The 16977-nt window shown below is 36.6% G+C and overlaps 1 long non-coding RNA gene across 1 annotated transcript in view; it reads left to right on the top strand.

Annotated features, from left to right (window-relative positions):
• LOC143303255 (uncharacterized) overlaps positions 1 to 16977 on the top strand; it is a 63662-nt gene that overhangs the window by 20930 nt on the left and 25755 nt on the right. The window contains exon 2 of the long non-coding RNA XR_013059387.1: positions 4859 to 4909. This is a non-coding gene — a long non-coding RNA (uncharacterized LOC143303255). The remainder of the gene's footprint in view (positions 1 to 4858; positions 4910 to 16977) is intronic.

Raw genomic sequence — 16977 nt, 5'->3', positions numbered from 1 at the left:
AATCACTGTTGGAATACAACGATATCAGTCGCATGCGGATAGAGTATTTGATCGTACAGATTCTTCCATTCGTTGCCCAGCGCCATCCCCACCAGCGTGCGTTCGTGAGATGCACCACGGCAGTTAGCACGCTTTTTCAAAAGGACGCCGGAAGAAGCGTGAGGATATGGATGGAACATTCTAGACGGGCACGTCGAGAAGCTACTAGAAGGTTCTGTGCCACATGTGACGCCACACAGACACCCACACAGGTCACACTCATTACTGCATAGAGAGTGGGGCTCTAAACCTTTTCAAGGGCCATGGGTCACTAAGCCAGTCTGTGAATAACTAGCCAACTGTCTACATTCCAGAACGCACATTTATAACTCTCGAAATAATTGTTTAATAAATATCACATTGTATTATTTCAACATAAACATTGTGTCTTCCACAGAATATTAATCCTAATTCCAAGATTAAATTCTAACAATCACTCGGGCCGATTTCCTCGGCAAATCACCGTAAAGTACCGAGTCTTTTAAACTTTCAACGGCCTTTAAGGTATTTCGAAAGGTATCCATATACATTTCGCACGCGTTGCTACATCATACACAGTTACGATATATCGCGCGCTCGCTTCGCAAATATTCATTTCTTTTGAAAAGGAAAACGGTCATCGAGTTTTCGTTCTTCCGTTCTGAATTTATTTACGACATTATCGCGTATTCGATGGATATAGTATAAATATCATTAGTAGTAGGAGTATACTTTTACCATCGCGTATATAAATTTCCTTCAAGACTCGTAAGGTTGAATAACGTATACGTATAGTTGAAGAACTGAATGGTAAATATTGGATATTCCAAAGGCGAAGAAGCTTTCCATCAGAGAAAAAAATAAACTACATTTCCCTTAATATCAACACTTTCGTCATTTATCATTTTTAATATCATGTTCTTTCAATCGCGATCGTGTTTTGTTCGCACGCTACTTTCAACTCGTTCGATTTTATCCAATGTGTACTTCGATAAATTCCCTGTTACGTCTCGTTGTCACGTGGCTTGAACAGCGTTTAAAGCTTCGTTTGGTTGGCCGTATCGCAACAACAGCGTCCCTTTCATCCTCGCATTTATCTTCCTTGCTCGTAAGTTCGCCGGCGAGCTGCGCGCCTCGCCGCGTCGTCTCTCTTCACATTTCCATTACGACAAGGACCTTAGTAGCTGCGAGGACATGGCATATAGCATAATAACGAGCCATGAACAGCACAACACGCGGCCGCTTTATTTCACCGTTCCTGCAGCCTGAAATATCTCGACCCCCTGAAATCACTTCACACTCGCTTCCAGTAACTCGCGTCCCTCTGGCTTCTCTCTTCACCGACGGTTCTCCATCCGCCTCTCTCCTATCCATAGCGGGCTTAATGCGCGTAACGATAACTCATTCGAAACTCGTTCCGCCCGGAGAATGGCTCGCCGGATCGTACAGCCAAACATGAAAATAGAATCTCTGCTCGATTTGTTGTCAACGCGATACCCAGGACACGTGCGTGTTACCGTAAGGTAACGATCGGCGTGAGTTACGCGGCTAGCAACGGACTTACCAGCAAACTTTCACTTACCAGCTTAACAACGACAATCGTTTACACGCTGAAATATCCGCTTCAAATTTTATAAATATACGCTATATCTCAATCTCGATTAATATATGACGCTAGATGCCTTGGTAGTACGGTAAACACGAAAGCGTAAGATCGGCGTGGGACGAGCGTTTTCTTTCTCTTTTCGTATCACGTTCGCTTAACGTATGACACGCGTACTCTATCTTTGTGTCTCTATGTTTACAAACGAGCCACGTAACGATTAATCGATGTGATAGCTCGCAGTAAATACAAAATGCAACTTCTGTTTAATGATAGAAGCGGAAACGAAGCGATTCAGAATCTGATCGAATTCACCGAAGAAAGTAAAATACACGATTGACAAAGTAACACAACGCTCTTAATTAAAACGCGCGGTTGACACGCCGGTAACTTTCGTTTTAAATATAATACGTACCTTCGATTACATCGGGGCAATTATAACTTGTAAATAGTTTATGTTAGATTCTTCGTGAAAGTATTTTAAGATCTCGGCATAGATTCCATTAATGTATTTCCATTCCAGCTTAATAGTTAAGTAGAAGGTTAACGGGTCCTCGAGCCAATTGTGCTCTTCCGAGGGGAAAAGAACTAATACGGAGAAAAATAACGTGGAAGGAGATAACGCGTGGAATTAAAAATTTCTTTCTGTTGTTTCAAAAATTGGGAAATCTTCTAAAGAAACACTGTGTCGGAAAGGACTCAAAGGTGGTGACTAGGTTAAGTGAAACACTTTGAAGCAAACCGTTTACCTTAGACTAGACCTGGCCAAACTGTGGTCTCCAAAACGATTTTTAGAAACTGGTATGCGAGCAAAATACGAATTTACAAAAATTCAACGATAATACCAAAAATAGATACCTTATTAGCGTAAATTAACCGAATATTATGATTATATCTTAAATATCGTTTTATTCGAAGCGAGACTAACGGGAAATCAGAAATTTTCTTCGATGATCCTCGTATTAAGTATAAATATTATTAATTTTTGAACAGAGAAGAAACGTTCCGTGGAAAAGAATGCCGTTGCCAAATATTTCGCCTTCTTTTTATTTTCAAGCTACGTAAATCGTAATTACGTGTTATTTCGCTTTTCGCGTTAAAAACAAAAATTAAAATCAAAAGAGATAGGATAGGCATGTTACGTGGGATAAAAAATTACTTAAACCATAAGCAACGAGAGAATTTCGTTTGATTTTAAGGAACATTATACGCACTGTTACGAGGCCAGATATATATTAGTCCAAATACGATTGTATTGTACAATTACTAGTAGGTTGAATACATTAGATAAGTAAAAAGAACGACAAGTAAAGAGAACGATAAGGGAAAATACATCGGGCTAATAGGTGAATTACAGAAATGCGTTCCATATTCTACAGTACAGAAAGAGAAACATTGTCGACGATAAGTAAAAAACTAATTGCACGAGTTTCGTGTGTGCGATTGTGACTCGTTGAAAACTCGTTCTACCTGGAAAGAGAAACGGGAAAACAAAGAGCTTTGTTTGTCTCTCTGAAACGTGTGTGCGACACAATTATTCCCTAACACTACTAACGCCGCTGTCAAATATGTGCTTTGTAATTTTCTAAATCGGCGATATTTCAAATCTTTGATCGATCGGTCATCGCGCTACAGTTGCAGAAGCTCGACAAATTTTAAAACGTAATATTAATTAATTTATCGATCATCATTGAAAACAGCAAACAGCATAGAAAATGCTTGTTCCTTAAAAAATTTCTCGTAATTTTCGATCGCTAGTTTTTCGTGTTGCATAATATTCTACGATTTGGTAAAACGTTTAACCGATACTGCTCCAGGGGCGAAATTTAACGGCTCGGATCCTCGAATAGACGAATATAATTCGAATTTTTATACCAATAAATTCCAATCGTTAAAAACAGCAAACGATGAAAGACTAATTCGATAATGTCGTACGATTCGATTGGAACAAGGAAAGACGAGTTTCAGACGAGTTTCGTCAAAAATTCAGCGAACAAAAGATACTTTAGAATACCGATATCCAAAATGGAATTTTTCAAATAGAAAGAATTCTACGCGCATAGTTTTATCTGCAATTTTTTATTTCGCGATATAACATTTAGCAATTCGCATGTAAAAAATAAAATCGCAATTCAAATTTTTCTATTTGTCAAGTTTCAAAACAATCGGTTATCTACTTTGCGATGATTCTATTGATATTCTATCCAAACGCAGTGCACGCGAACAAAGCTAAAAAAAAATCTAACGGACGTTGGAAAAAAATATAAAGCTCTCTATTTCCATGGGAAAACAGAGACGCAAAATCCGTAAGCAAAATACGATCGTAACGTGCGCGCGGGTCGAGATTTGCTAATTCTGAACGGAGAATGCGAAGAATCGGAGAAAACTAGCGTAACGTCGAATAAAATAATAGGATGAAACCTAGAGTCGATCGATTATCCGCGATATCGCGTCTAATGCAGAAGAACACGCGTATAAACGATATCACTTGTCACCGCGTTTCTCGTTTATTGCTGGCAGGATGTGTTGGCAAAGAAACAGCATGTGATACTTGTAACAGATTCCATTTCATGCCCAGACACACTTTGTTACCTGGGTTTACACTTTCATGCACCAGAAACGACCTCACGTTTCCCGGCCCGTGTCGGTCTATTTATTTTGGCCACTTGGGTTTTCAAGGCGCTGTCACCTGGTTCGTGACAGCGGGCCCTTTTCAAGTTCAGCGATCCGACTCGAAAAGCGTTAGAAAAATAGGCATTTGATGCATAAACCGCGGCCTTAATTTCCTTTTTCACAGCGCGTATGTTTTCCAAATTATTTACTATCCGATCTACGTACATACACGTATAATGTAAACACACAGGTACGCATCGTATCGACGATAACTTTTAGACAAGAGATAAGAAAATATGTGTACGTATAACGTAATTCTTGGGGTTAGGGGTAATTTTACGAGATTATGATACATCATACACACGTATAATACGATTTTCGACATTTCTCGAGATAAAATGATATTCAAAACCACAATGGTCTTTCATGGCTTAAACAAATGAATTTTTGATGACAATAAACGCAAAGCGTTATTTCATGAAACGGAACAGCAAACTGGTTGATAACAACATTATGATTCTTAGCCCTCCAAATATCCATACATGTGCGTATAACACTAATCTAATATAATCCGAGAATCTGATTTTCCGTATAATTTTTTTATTAATTATATTGGATTCACAGATTATATCGAAACATCCTGCGAACGGAACGAGAACGACGAATAGCAATTAGGTGAGTAAAGTTATCATGATCAGTTGTTTACAACTATAGAGGTAACGCTTCTTTGTAATTTCCCCCTTATTTTCCACACAAATTATCCATTAGTCCCTGATTTCTTAGAATGCGTAAAATTAAATCATGGAAATTCATCTAGTTTTTAACATTGTTCCCTTCGTCCCTCCGCTATATGACACGAGGAATTCGTGTAAAAATTCGTCTTGCGGGATAGAATTACATCGATTTGAGTGCGTTTTGCCCCGATCCTTTTGGCAATCGTCGGGCACACATAGGTACAAGATTTCTTTCTGCCGTTAAGTACGTGAGCAGACGGAACACGCGGAACGCTACACGTGACACGTTATGTTCTCCCGCGTTTCTTCAGCGCACATTCGTACAATACGTTATATGTTCCTCGCTGGCAAATCCTGCTCGGTCGAACGATTTTCATATCGAGGGAAATCGTTTCTTTCACGAATTCCTTTCCGGCTGATGAACCTTTTACAGCTTAAGGGACGACGCGGTGCAGTTAAAGTTCACGACTGAAGCACCTATTCGAGGGCGGCTTCTGCGTGAAACCGAAATCATTAACGGTTAATCGGGCAATATTTCTCTGGACGGTGATTTCCCAATGATCGCGTTCAATTTCGTCGCAACCGATAGAATTCTTTCCTCTTTTACCACTCTTCTTCCGCTTCCCCCAAGGCCAGCCCCCTCCCCCCGCCCTCTTTACTCTCTTTCAGAGTGATACACGAAGCGATTTTGGGAAGGGAGACGTGACAAAAATTTTTAGCTCTGAAAACTGATGCTATATGTATCGGTGAAATTGGATACCGTTATAGTTTTCAATCGAATTAATCACGAGTTAATTTTGGCCATACTATATTTTCCATACATCGGTTGGTATTCTTATATTCACACAAGAGTTCTTTGCATTCGTATCTTTTAGCTGGAAAGCATTAATTCTCGGTATTACGAAATCATAATTTGCGTTCGAAAAAGATATTTCGATTGTAAGTTTTAAAAACCTATCGTACGAAAGACAAAGAAATCGTAAATAGGGCAAGCACGATAAAGTACGAGGCACGTGACATTAGGAGGATATAGATCATCATTTTGCTAGTTTCGAAATTTGTTGAAAAATACGGAGTTGCTAAATCACGAAATCGTGAACTGTATTTATGAATTTTGATGTCACAGTTGCGTACTATTTGTCAGATTCGGTTCACTTTTGTCGTCGTTAATATTATTTCAGTACAGAAGATTTCGTTCATTCTATTTTTGTGTTTATGCGACTATTGATTTGCATTTTGTATTTGGCAAGATAAACGTTAAGACCGAATTGCTCGGATAAAATAAACAGAGGCGAAGACTTTATTGTATACGCAAACAGCATTTAATTCCAGACTGAACAAACGCTAGATACGAATATACACGTATAAATGTGAAAACACGATAAGAAAATAATGTCACTGAAGAAAAAACGTTAAGTATGATAAGAATCAATGTCTAGTTATATGTATAGGTAATTTTGACTTGAGAACTAGGCGAGATTACGCGGTGGAGTTTTGGTCTTGTAGAAATAGGTAATGGAATAGGGATATGGTATATGTATATACATGCATGCCTAGGTAGATATTACATGATCAATACAGCAGAGTGGGAACTAGTAGTAAGAGGAAAATCATGTAAGACATAGCACATTTCAGAAAAAAAGAGACGAAAATGTAAGAACCGAAGAATGTGTAACGTGATTTTAAAAATTAGAATCCGTAATAACTTACTATTGATCATCGAATGTACAATAATTATTGGCAAGATCAGGACGGTACTATTACTTTCGCTAAGAAAGAAACCAACATTTCCTAGAACATATAAATATAGTTGCAAGCTTTAATCGACGAAACGAATGCTGTACTCGTGTATTTGTTCGTTTCTACGGTAAAAGCACAAATGCTTTGTGTCGCTTAATGCGGACCGTTTGCTTTGAAAGTCAGCTTTTATCATTAAAAGAGAGCAAATAATTACTTGAAAATTAGCAGAACATTTCTATATAATGATATTTCAATTCCTTAAATTGTCTACGAAATCTTGCAACTGTAATATGATTAATATTAAAAATATTCGAAACTTATCTTATACGCAGATAACGTAATTATCCGGCTTACAAAGTACCACTTACAAAATATCGATAGATGTATCTAAACCACTCGAAAGTTTTCCACTCGTTCTATCAATCTTCGTATATCTTATCGGAAATCATTTCATTTTTGAATCGCATTAAAAATTCTCCGACTTTCGTGTCAGATATAAAATTCTTAAACGTTTGCGTCGGACAAGTATCTGGCGTATGAATTTTTATCTTATTCGTTCATAATTTATCCAGCAGCACGTTAATTTTTCAATGACACGGCTGCTGCTATACTCGTATGCTGATTATAGAGAAAATGCCGACAGACTGAAATTCGTTCGCTAAGTAACGAGGCTAACTCAAATTTTCCGGAAAGCTCGCAGCTCTGACACAGAGTAACAAGATCGAGTGTAACCAAGTCGAAATCTCTTCATCTGCCGTGTCGATACGCGCTGTCAGTCGTTCCGTTTCGATGCCTCGCCGCTATATATGGAACGAGAAGTTGCCAGACTATCACCAACCCCATCACCTACATCCTCTTCGCGTAGTAAGGATCCTCTTAATTGCATGCGGTAATTATTGTTTACGTGGCAAATACATCAGTGAGCCTCTATATCACAGATGTTTCGCGTAGAATCTTCCTAACTAGTTTTGCCTTTTAATCTCGCCAACAGCCATCTTTCAAATTCTAACCAATTCGATTTTCGCGTAAATCAAATTGCGAAATATGAGGAAATAATGAACGTTAAACGATCATATATATACAGGGTGGTTGGTAACTGGTGGTACAAGCGGAAAGGGGGCGATTCTATGCGAAAAAAGAAGTCGAAAATATAGAATAACAATTTTTCGTTCGAGGCTTCGTTTTCGAGAAAATCGACTTTGAATTTTCGCTCGGCACGCGTGCACTTTATCGCGTCTCGTTATAACGGATCTCACTGTAGATTTTTAAAAAAATTTAAAAAAAGAAAAATTAAAAAAAAATTTTTATTCTATATTTTCGAGTTCTTTTTTCGCGTAGAATCACCCCCTTTCCGCTTGTACCACCAGTTACCAACCATCCTGCATATTTCGTAAGGCTTGTTTAAATAGCGTATACGGTAGAATTTCGTTTATACCAACACCAATTTTTTCTAATTACCTATGATTCTTCGTTTACAATAGTTCAGATAAATGAACTCAGTTGACAGAAATTCGTTTAATTCTGTTAATTAATTACTAGCTAACTAATTTCGTCCAAATAAATGGAATTCGTATAGACGTAACGCGATAAGAAACAAAGAAAAGAGCTCCTCTGGACCAGCAAATAGCAGACTATAAAAAATGAAAAAGCTCGCTCTCTAAAATAATAATAGTTTTGAAATATCCGAGCGATGCACGTGAAAGCATCGTTTATCGGTGGACATTAAAAGGTACATAAACGCGAAAAAAAAGAAATAGCGCGATAGGTAAGGTAAGTAGCGATATGGGGATAGCTGCGTCAACGGGAAGAAAAGACACAGAGCCACGTAGAGTAATAAAACGTGCGCCGGAACGACCCCTGGGCTTTCAGCAACACATCTTCATCGGTCTCGCTGGCCGTTCGTGTTCCTTATTCCATCGGTGTTAGCTCGGTTAGCATCATTAGTGACGTTAGTGTCTGTTTTGTTGACGCAGTCGGTGTTGGTATTGGCGTACACCTGACGGTTGTGTTCCGAAGCGACGAGTGACCTGTGCAGGTTCGCGGCAATGTAATGGAATAAAAGTGATAGACGAAACGAGATACGACGCGTCCAGAAAGGGAAGAAATTCCAAGCGAAACGACTGCTTTCCAACGATCTACCGACAATGTTAAAAGAGTAGCTATCCTTGACTTATGAGAACGCCATTTCCTTCGTCTTACAGAGTTATCGGAGAAATTGAAAGTGCCATATTTTCATCGGTTTCCATGGCTGTTTGACGGAAAGCTTCGAGATCCGGGTATGAAAGAAATATACTTAGAATATCGAAGAATTTCTTGTATCGATCACACATTGCTAGATAAGAAACAGTTACTGTCATGGTTTGATAGTGGAGGCATTTGTTATATCGTTCGATTTCTTTGAGAAAATTTATGCAGCCGATATTTTATGTACTCAATTCGATAAACGCACGAGTTCGGTCTATTTAATGATCGAACGGTTTAAAAAGTGTATTAATCGATATATGTATAGCGAAAACGTTAGATCCCTATTTTTCACATTTTTTTACATAACGGCAAACGATAAGGAAATTAAACGATTGACAGAGTAGCCATAGAAATGGTGTTGACGTTTAAGAAGACGCTCCCGATATTGTGAACGTGAAATCAACAATTTGTCTCCGTTAATAAACAAGTCTGAAGATTAACATAGAAGCGAATTACAGGCGACCGATAACGAAATAAAGCTAAAACAGCAGAAATCATATTTTCTTGGAGCACCGACAGCGAAAGTCAAAGAAACTTGCGACAAATCTATGACAGTTCTGTTCGAAAAAAGATGTTGCCATCATTCTGGTGCCTGTGCGAAGTAAGGAGAGGCGAGAAATAAAAGGAGTAAAAATACGAACGCTTTCAAAATCAATAAGAGCAAATTGTTAAAATTTCATATCGACGATCGTGTCTCGAGTTGTAGAAAAGCGATGATATTATATAATAATAAGTACTTTCACATTTTGCCTCTTTACTCTCTATATTCTTCTACGTATAGAAACGCTACGTTATGTATAAATTGAATCGTTAAGAATGCCAGTTGGCATGCCGCGTCGTATTGCCGAAGCGTCAATGAAACCACTGTTTCCTTAGAATCTATAATTTTGTCATCGACATACATACACATATACACAATGGCTTGAGTACAGTTTTCATAAAAAATATTTTTCTTGTGGATTTTATAAAATATTTATAGATGTATTCCGTTGTTGGCTGACTCACAGCCTCGCGATTACAACGTAATATTTCCTAGCGATATAATTGTACGAACGACAGACGGTATCACGGACATAGAACGCTGCTCGATAACGTATAAAGTGGCACTCATCGAATTCTATAATCGGATATAATCCAAATCAATTACGTAAAATTGCATCCCATTCCTTCCAATAGATTTTATTCCAACTAAGAAATCAATCTGATTTCGAAGATAATATGTCACTGTACGATTTTCGATATGATGGATAATGTTCCATCCTACTTTGAATTCCGTCGTTCGACTGTCGCCCTATATTCCGATTTAGCGTTAATCGTCACGTTTAAAAACAGCATTCAGATTATAGAACGATACGACATATTTATTCCTAGCTGTTCGGTAACGCCGTCTCTGGAATATAACGAGCATAATATCGAAAGCAACGATGAAAGGGTACGACGATAAACACTTCGAACTTCGATTAGTATAGTATAAACCAAGGTACTGCTATCGCTTGTTTATACGAATCGAGCATCGTTAACGATGCCACAAATTCGTAATGCGTTAACATGTGATGTATGTAAACGATTCAAACGTTCGTATTTTAAAACAGATATATCTATCGCTTATCTCGTAAATTTATGAAAATGATACAAATGCTGAGTTAATCGCTTGTAATTAGGATATATAAACGATTATAGTTTTTTAGTTTGCGACTTGAAAGTGGAAAAGCAATAGTTGCAAAATAGTTGCAGAAAGAAAGATCGTCCGAATGAATTGAAAGATCATTTGCCAGAAAAATAAATGATTTGAAATGAGAATGTAGAACAATTGTCACAAGGTCTGAATATACACTTTAATATAGGACAGATAAATAAACATCCGAGTCACGTATAATTATAGATATCGTTCAAACGTTGCAACGAAATGAATAAAGTTACGATTTCTGAAGCTTGGACGTAGAAACGCGAACAAGTTAGTTTCTCACGAATAATCAGGGAAATAAGTGTGAAAATAAGAACGGCGAGGTAGCGGAAAAAGCGCATGGAAAAAATTTGGAACGTAAGGCCATAGAATTTTGAGACGTTATAATACGTGCGTTGAGCATTACTGTTAAAGAGCTATAAGGCAGCTCGTCCTGCACCTGCTATGTTGAACGTTATACTTTGTACCATCCTCCCAGTAGTTGACAAGTTATTACACCTACGTTGTATACAAAGTATTATCTCGTATCGTACTTGTAAAATATGGCCTTCCATTATATTAAGAATTTTCCAGCAAGCACTGCTATATACTTGTTTTCCAGTTTGCTGAAATAAAACAATTTAAGTCAGCGAAGAAGACCGAGCTATCGTAGGCTTTCGCGAAATTTATTGCGTAACCATCGACAAAATTTCGTGGAATCTCAGTGTCCTAACTGATGCTAACGATGACGGAAGACCTAAGCGATGTTAACGTGAATTTAACTATCAGAAAACGTATAAAGATTCGCTGTCCAATAATCAAGGATAGATCAAGAAATTGTAATAAATATATAGCGTTGTTGGTAGTAAAATGTCATTTTAACTTTCCAAGATCGTCTGTTCAAAGTTAATGTACGAAATTCGAACAAATTTTACTTGTTCCAGATAACGGGTAAAATATTTGCATCTTGAAATTTTTAGTGTTTAACGAATATCTAATGACACTTTTAGTATTGCGAAGATTTAATCCTAAATAACGATGCATGAATAAAGGAAAGCTAATTCTTTATAAGGTATATGTCGTAGGAATTTATACCACGTATGTACATGCTTTCCAGACTAATTTAAATTTAGATTAGCAACGAAACTAAACAAGTTTTAGGTATGAGGAAAACGTAAGCCAAGTATACATTTCTTTGAAAATATTCTTGTACGATGTTTTTTACGAGAAGATACAATTAAATATTCGTACGTGGTTGTAAAGATTAGATAAATATTATATGGACACCTCCACCCCTGCCCTCCCCATAATACTCTTATAGTACTCTTACGACACAAATTCACCCTCTGATACCGTTTGAGAATTCCCCATGCAAGAGAAATTTCCCATACAAGAATTTTTAGATCAGATTCAGTCATTTTTTCTACGGTCAGAAGCTCGGAGCTTAGACCGACGAGCAAAGAATTCTGAAAAAGTTTGAACAAGAAAAATAAATGGTGAAACTGTAGAAACATTGTATCCACGGATTCGATAATTTTTGCATACGTTATATGTAGAATTCGATATTTTCAACGATCTTTTCTATACACATAGAGGGTGGACTAGCTTAGTTTCCGAGATATTGGGGAGAAAGTGCCACTACAGTGTGTTTCTGCCTGTAGCTTGTGCGTGTGTGATAGCATATACGTCAGTATTAGTCGCTGGCGATAAACGAATGATAAAAACTTGAATACATTATCTTATTGTTTAATCGTCGAATTTTATATTATATAATTGATTATAAGATAGAAAGTAATTCGTATATGTTTGCTCTCTTCCATAATATCAGTTTCTGGTTGAAGCTTTATGTATTATTTCTAGACAATTTAGTTTGCCAAATTTTCGCAATTGTATCGAGACAAGACTTGTAAATTAGTATAAACTAACGTAAAGTGAAATAATATTATTTACGATATATGATTTTAATAGGAACGAAAAATAATTTCACGCGTGGCCATTATATCTTTAGAATAATCGTGACAGTTATGCTTAGCTTAATGCATTAATTTCCACTACAATTTAACAACAATAAAATATCGAGCTACGTAAAACGTAAATGTACTTTTTTTTTAAAGAGAATGATAGATATATTAGGCCCCGTATGAGTCATGGTATTTATCTATGTTATTCCAACAATTGAATGCGGATAATCGCTTAAGCACGCTGAGGAAAGGTCTATTAACTTAGACAGTTTGATCGATGGAAAGAGTTAATTGAAAAGATCCTAGAACGAATTTCATTTTAGCAAGTGATATATTTTCTAGCATATATCTTCTATTAAAACAATTGTTCCTTAATTATGTTACTTTTACTTATTACTTAATTGCTTATTGTTATTGTTACTGTTACTTATTGTTATTGTTATTGTTATTATTATTGTTACTTAATTATAGATAAAAGACACCTGTTAATAAATTTGTATATTAAACAGAAAAAACAAACACGGAAAGCGGATCGTGGGAAATTTCAATCTGATCTTCCCTATGAAAATTAAATCGTAATTTCGTAGCTTTCAAAGATAAACGAAGAAATTAGTTTTCAAGTTGGCATATTTACAGGTTAGAATTCTGTGATCGAGAGAAATGTGCCGGAAACACAAAGTGTCGTCGCGACTATCCACTGTTCATCGGACAATGGTAAACATAAAACTAATAAACATCGGCGAGTACGAGGTGGATCAGTTTACGGCTCTCAGAGATGCAATGCATAGCGCAAAAGTCATGCGCACGGGATTGCTTGCGGGCTATTATGTCATACAAGGTGACGTTAACCAGCTTCGTGATTTCCTTGAATATTCATTCGTTCCATACCAAACTAAGCTAGGTACAATGCTTTGATGAATATTGTAAGTGTTTATGCTTTCACTTCAATATTTAAATGATACTGTAACATTTTAACACTAGTATAAATTCATCGACGGTGACAAAAGTTACCTTTCAAGAGCAAGGGCATGTATCGCTTACGTATAAATTAATATTACAATAGGCTATGTATTTTTATCTCGGTGTGTGCGTGCCGAGTAATTTTCGATATTGGATACTTTGTTCTTATTCGGCATTCGACTAGCTAAGTGTTTTATAATCGATATTTTGAAAGTAAGATAAAACTAAGATAACAGTGCAAAAATTTGTAGAAACTGCTTGCGAGGATCACAAAAAGGGAACGCGATCGATCGCGCATCTAGCCCACCACTTAATCTTCTCCCCTAACACGCATAACTCGGAATCAAGATCTGGAATTAGATAGGAGTAAATGTAATAAAAAAAAAAGAAACACTGGTATCATAATTTGTGAAAGCGATATAAATAGAACGTTGTTATACAAGAAAATAAGATAACTAAGATAACTACAATCTCTATAGGTTTCAAATCAAACGATAATTTTATAACGAAGATTTTAATAATTTCCCGATCGTTCCTCAGATTTGCCGCATTTTATATAGATATCCCAATACTTATAAACAGAAGTGCAATAAAAAGATAATAGCAAAGAAACGGGTATATAATAAGCAGGTGATTAGATATGTTTGAAAAAAATGTAAAATTACTTAATATCGTAAAGAAATTGCAATCTCAGCTGCGACAATTTCAAACTACACAACGTAACAAATCGTTGCGAATTGTTATTTTTACAACCGAGTTCGACGCTGCTTTCATCAGAGATAAAAATGAATGGATTTTTATTTATTTGAAGCGTGTCTGTCATCTATGCACTTTCTAAATTTATCTGTTAAAACTGAAAATTGCCTGTAGTCATCGGCCTGTAAAACATCGCGAGATAAATTACCATACAACGTATAAATATTTTAAAAAGGCGTATTTCATAGCCATCGACTGATACGAATTTCACACAATAAATTCTCAGCCGTCGACGGCAAATATTTAATGCTACGATTAAGCACGGAGGAAGTTACTTATTTAGTTATTTGGGCGATATAGGGAGGATATTGGCGGTGGATTATAATGGCAATTGATAGCTTTGAAATCTCATTATCAACGTAATAGAATAGCTTTTCCAGGGAAGAATGGTGGATCGTAGACGCGAAGGTGAGGGAGAAAGGAATCCGGTAGAAGGATTTCCTCTATGAATATCTGTGAAAATAGATATTTCAACTATTTAACTATACTTGTTAGTAAACGATATTTTGCACATGGCGATTTTCAACGTTATATACGTTCTTGTATGTTAGAATTGAAAGAATCTATGATAAGATTGAAGATTAACCATAACAAAATAAAAGATTTCGATAAAATAATACGAGACTAAATTATTAATCGCTGCTAGTTTTACTATATCGTTATTGCAACAAGTAATTTGATCGTGTCACTTCTTTCAAATATACAAGGAACGATAACAACTCGTACTTTTCTAAAAAAAAAAAATATATATATATATATAAGATACATAAAATATACAAAATATAAGTAATGTATATCGTAAAATATATCGATAAGTAAAAATAGAAAGGAAGAAAACAAATACGAAATTTCTCGCATCGAGATATGTACTTACTCGGAACGAACAAGAAGTTGTTGTTGTTACGAGCACGCAGAATGAATCGTCACGAAACACAGTATGCATGCAGAAACGCAATATAACGCAGTTTTCTACCGCGACGCTCGGTAAGGGAACGCGAAGGTAAGAAATGGAGAAGATTATCTTGCGGTTGCGATTACTTTGGCTTCCTTCCGACGTATCGTGTTGTACGTACGGGACACGAAGGAGATGCGACTGTTCGTCGATCAATGCAAAACGTTCTGCGTCGTTTCAAACATTATTGCCAGTCTTTCAAAAATTAACGTCTCCCTAGGGAGAATATTCGAGTAAGAAACGCAACTTCATCCATACCAAATTATCGATCCGTTTCGTGCTTTTACATCGCCGTTTATTTAAAGGACTCGAAGAAAATATGATGCTTCAACGTGATATATTAGTAAGAATTTTTTAGCTTAAAAGAAACATTATATAATAAATATGGCGCATTCGTTATTCCGAAGCGTGTATTCTTATTAAGTCGTTTTCTAGAGACTTAGGTTCGTGTATTTTTCTCGTTGCCTCAGTTTTTACAAAACAGAGAAGAATACATCTACTGCAATTTTTCAATAAAAGAGGCGTCCCCTTTTTGCGTCAATAACATATTTCCTTCTTTAAGTAAAATTGACTACAACGAAAAATTCAAATATCGACCATGTAATAAAGTATGTAATTTACTGCAAAATAACGGAGTTTCTAAATCGTCGAATAACTTGATAGTATATATTTCGCACGACTTTGAAAATTGAAAACAGTTTTTACTTAAATCCTTTACTTTTTCGGTATACGTATATACGTATACGTTTGGCGATTTATGAAACGGTCAGAAACGTGGTTTGATGGCATTTTACGGACTTCTTAGAACTTTACCTTAGCGTCTTTTCCAGACTTTTAAGTTTCAGATATACATATGTATGCCTTTGAACCGAAATAGTCCGAGTTCCGAACTGATCCTTCCCAATCTCTTCAAGTTGCCTGTTTGTCTCAAATTCCGTATCGCGTAGGAACCGCTTTAAACGTGCAAAAAAAAAAAAGGAAACGCGAATGAAATCGCATTTTCTGTTATTTCGAGTATGCTTTTCCCATCTATTATAAATAACGAAATACGTTTCTCTGATGAACGAGAAATATTCCACTAAATAAATACTCTATCGATAACGGTGTTTCACGGTGTTATTTCGTACAATACAGAAATCACATTGCATTATCGGTACTTGTTAAAATTTCTCCTTCGAGAATATTCGACTCTTTACACTTGAAATTCTATCCACTCGAGAAAGAACGTCGTAATCGATTGTAATTTCTCAATATCAGGAATTTGAAAATCAGTAACTAACAATTCGTATAGATTATTCGCGTTACGATGAGATACGAATAAAACTATACGAATAAAAGGAGAATAAAAATGTACACGCGTAACTTTTAAATAATACAACGCAAAAGAGCGTGAAAACAGTTTTATTTCTAGCCACACTGTTGGAATACCGGATGCAAAAGTCCCATCAACTGATACGCACATACATGTACAAGCTACTAACTACTAAAAGCGTACTACGTATTCAGAGTATAAAGAGATAAACATCCGTGCTCTCGACCCGCAAACAAAACTTTTACGATAATTCCATGGAGAATTAGTGGTCAAAGAGTCGCGCTACGTTTCCAAGGCTATCGCCTTTACTTAACGTACGTATCTTTGGTAACCCTGCTGCCACATCCCGCTCCTTGGTACTTCCGCTGGCTGTACGCTACACATCCGTTTCCTCGGCGTCATACATACGGCGTCCGCCGCC

Source organism: Bombus vancouverensis, chromosome 10 (assembly GCF_051014615.1).
Source record: "Bombus vancouverensis nearcticus chromosome 10, iyBomVanc1_principal, whole genome shotgun sequence".
Taxonomy (NCBI): Eukaryota; Metazoa; Arthropoda; class Insecta; order Hymenoptera; family Apidae; genus Bombus; species Bombus vancouverensis.
The sequence above is the reverse complement of the archived record's forward strand: the minus strand, read 5'-3'. Positions and strand labels throughout refer to the sequence as shown.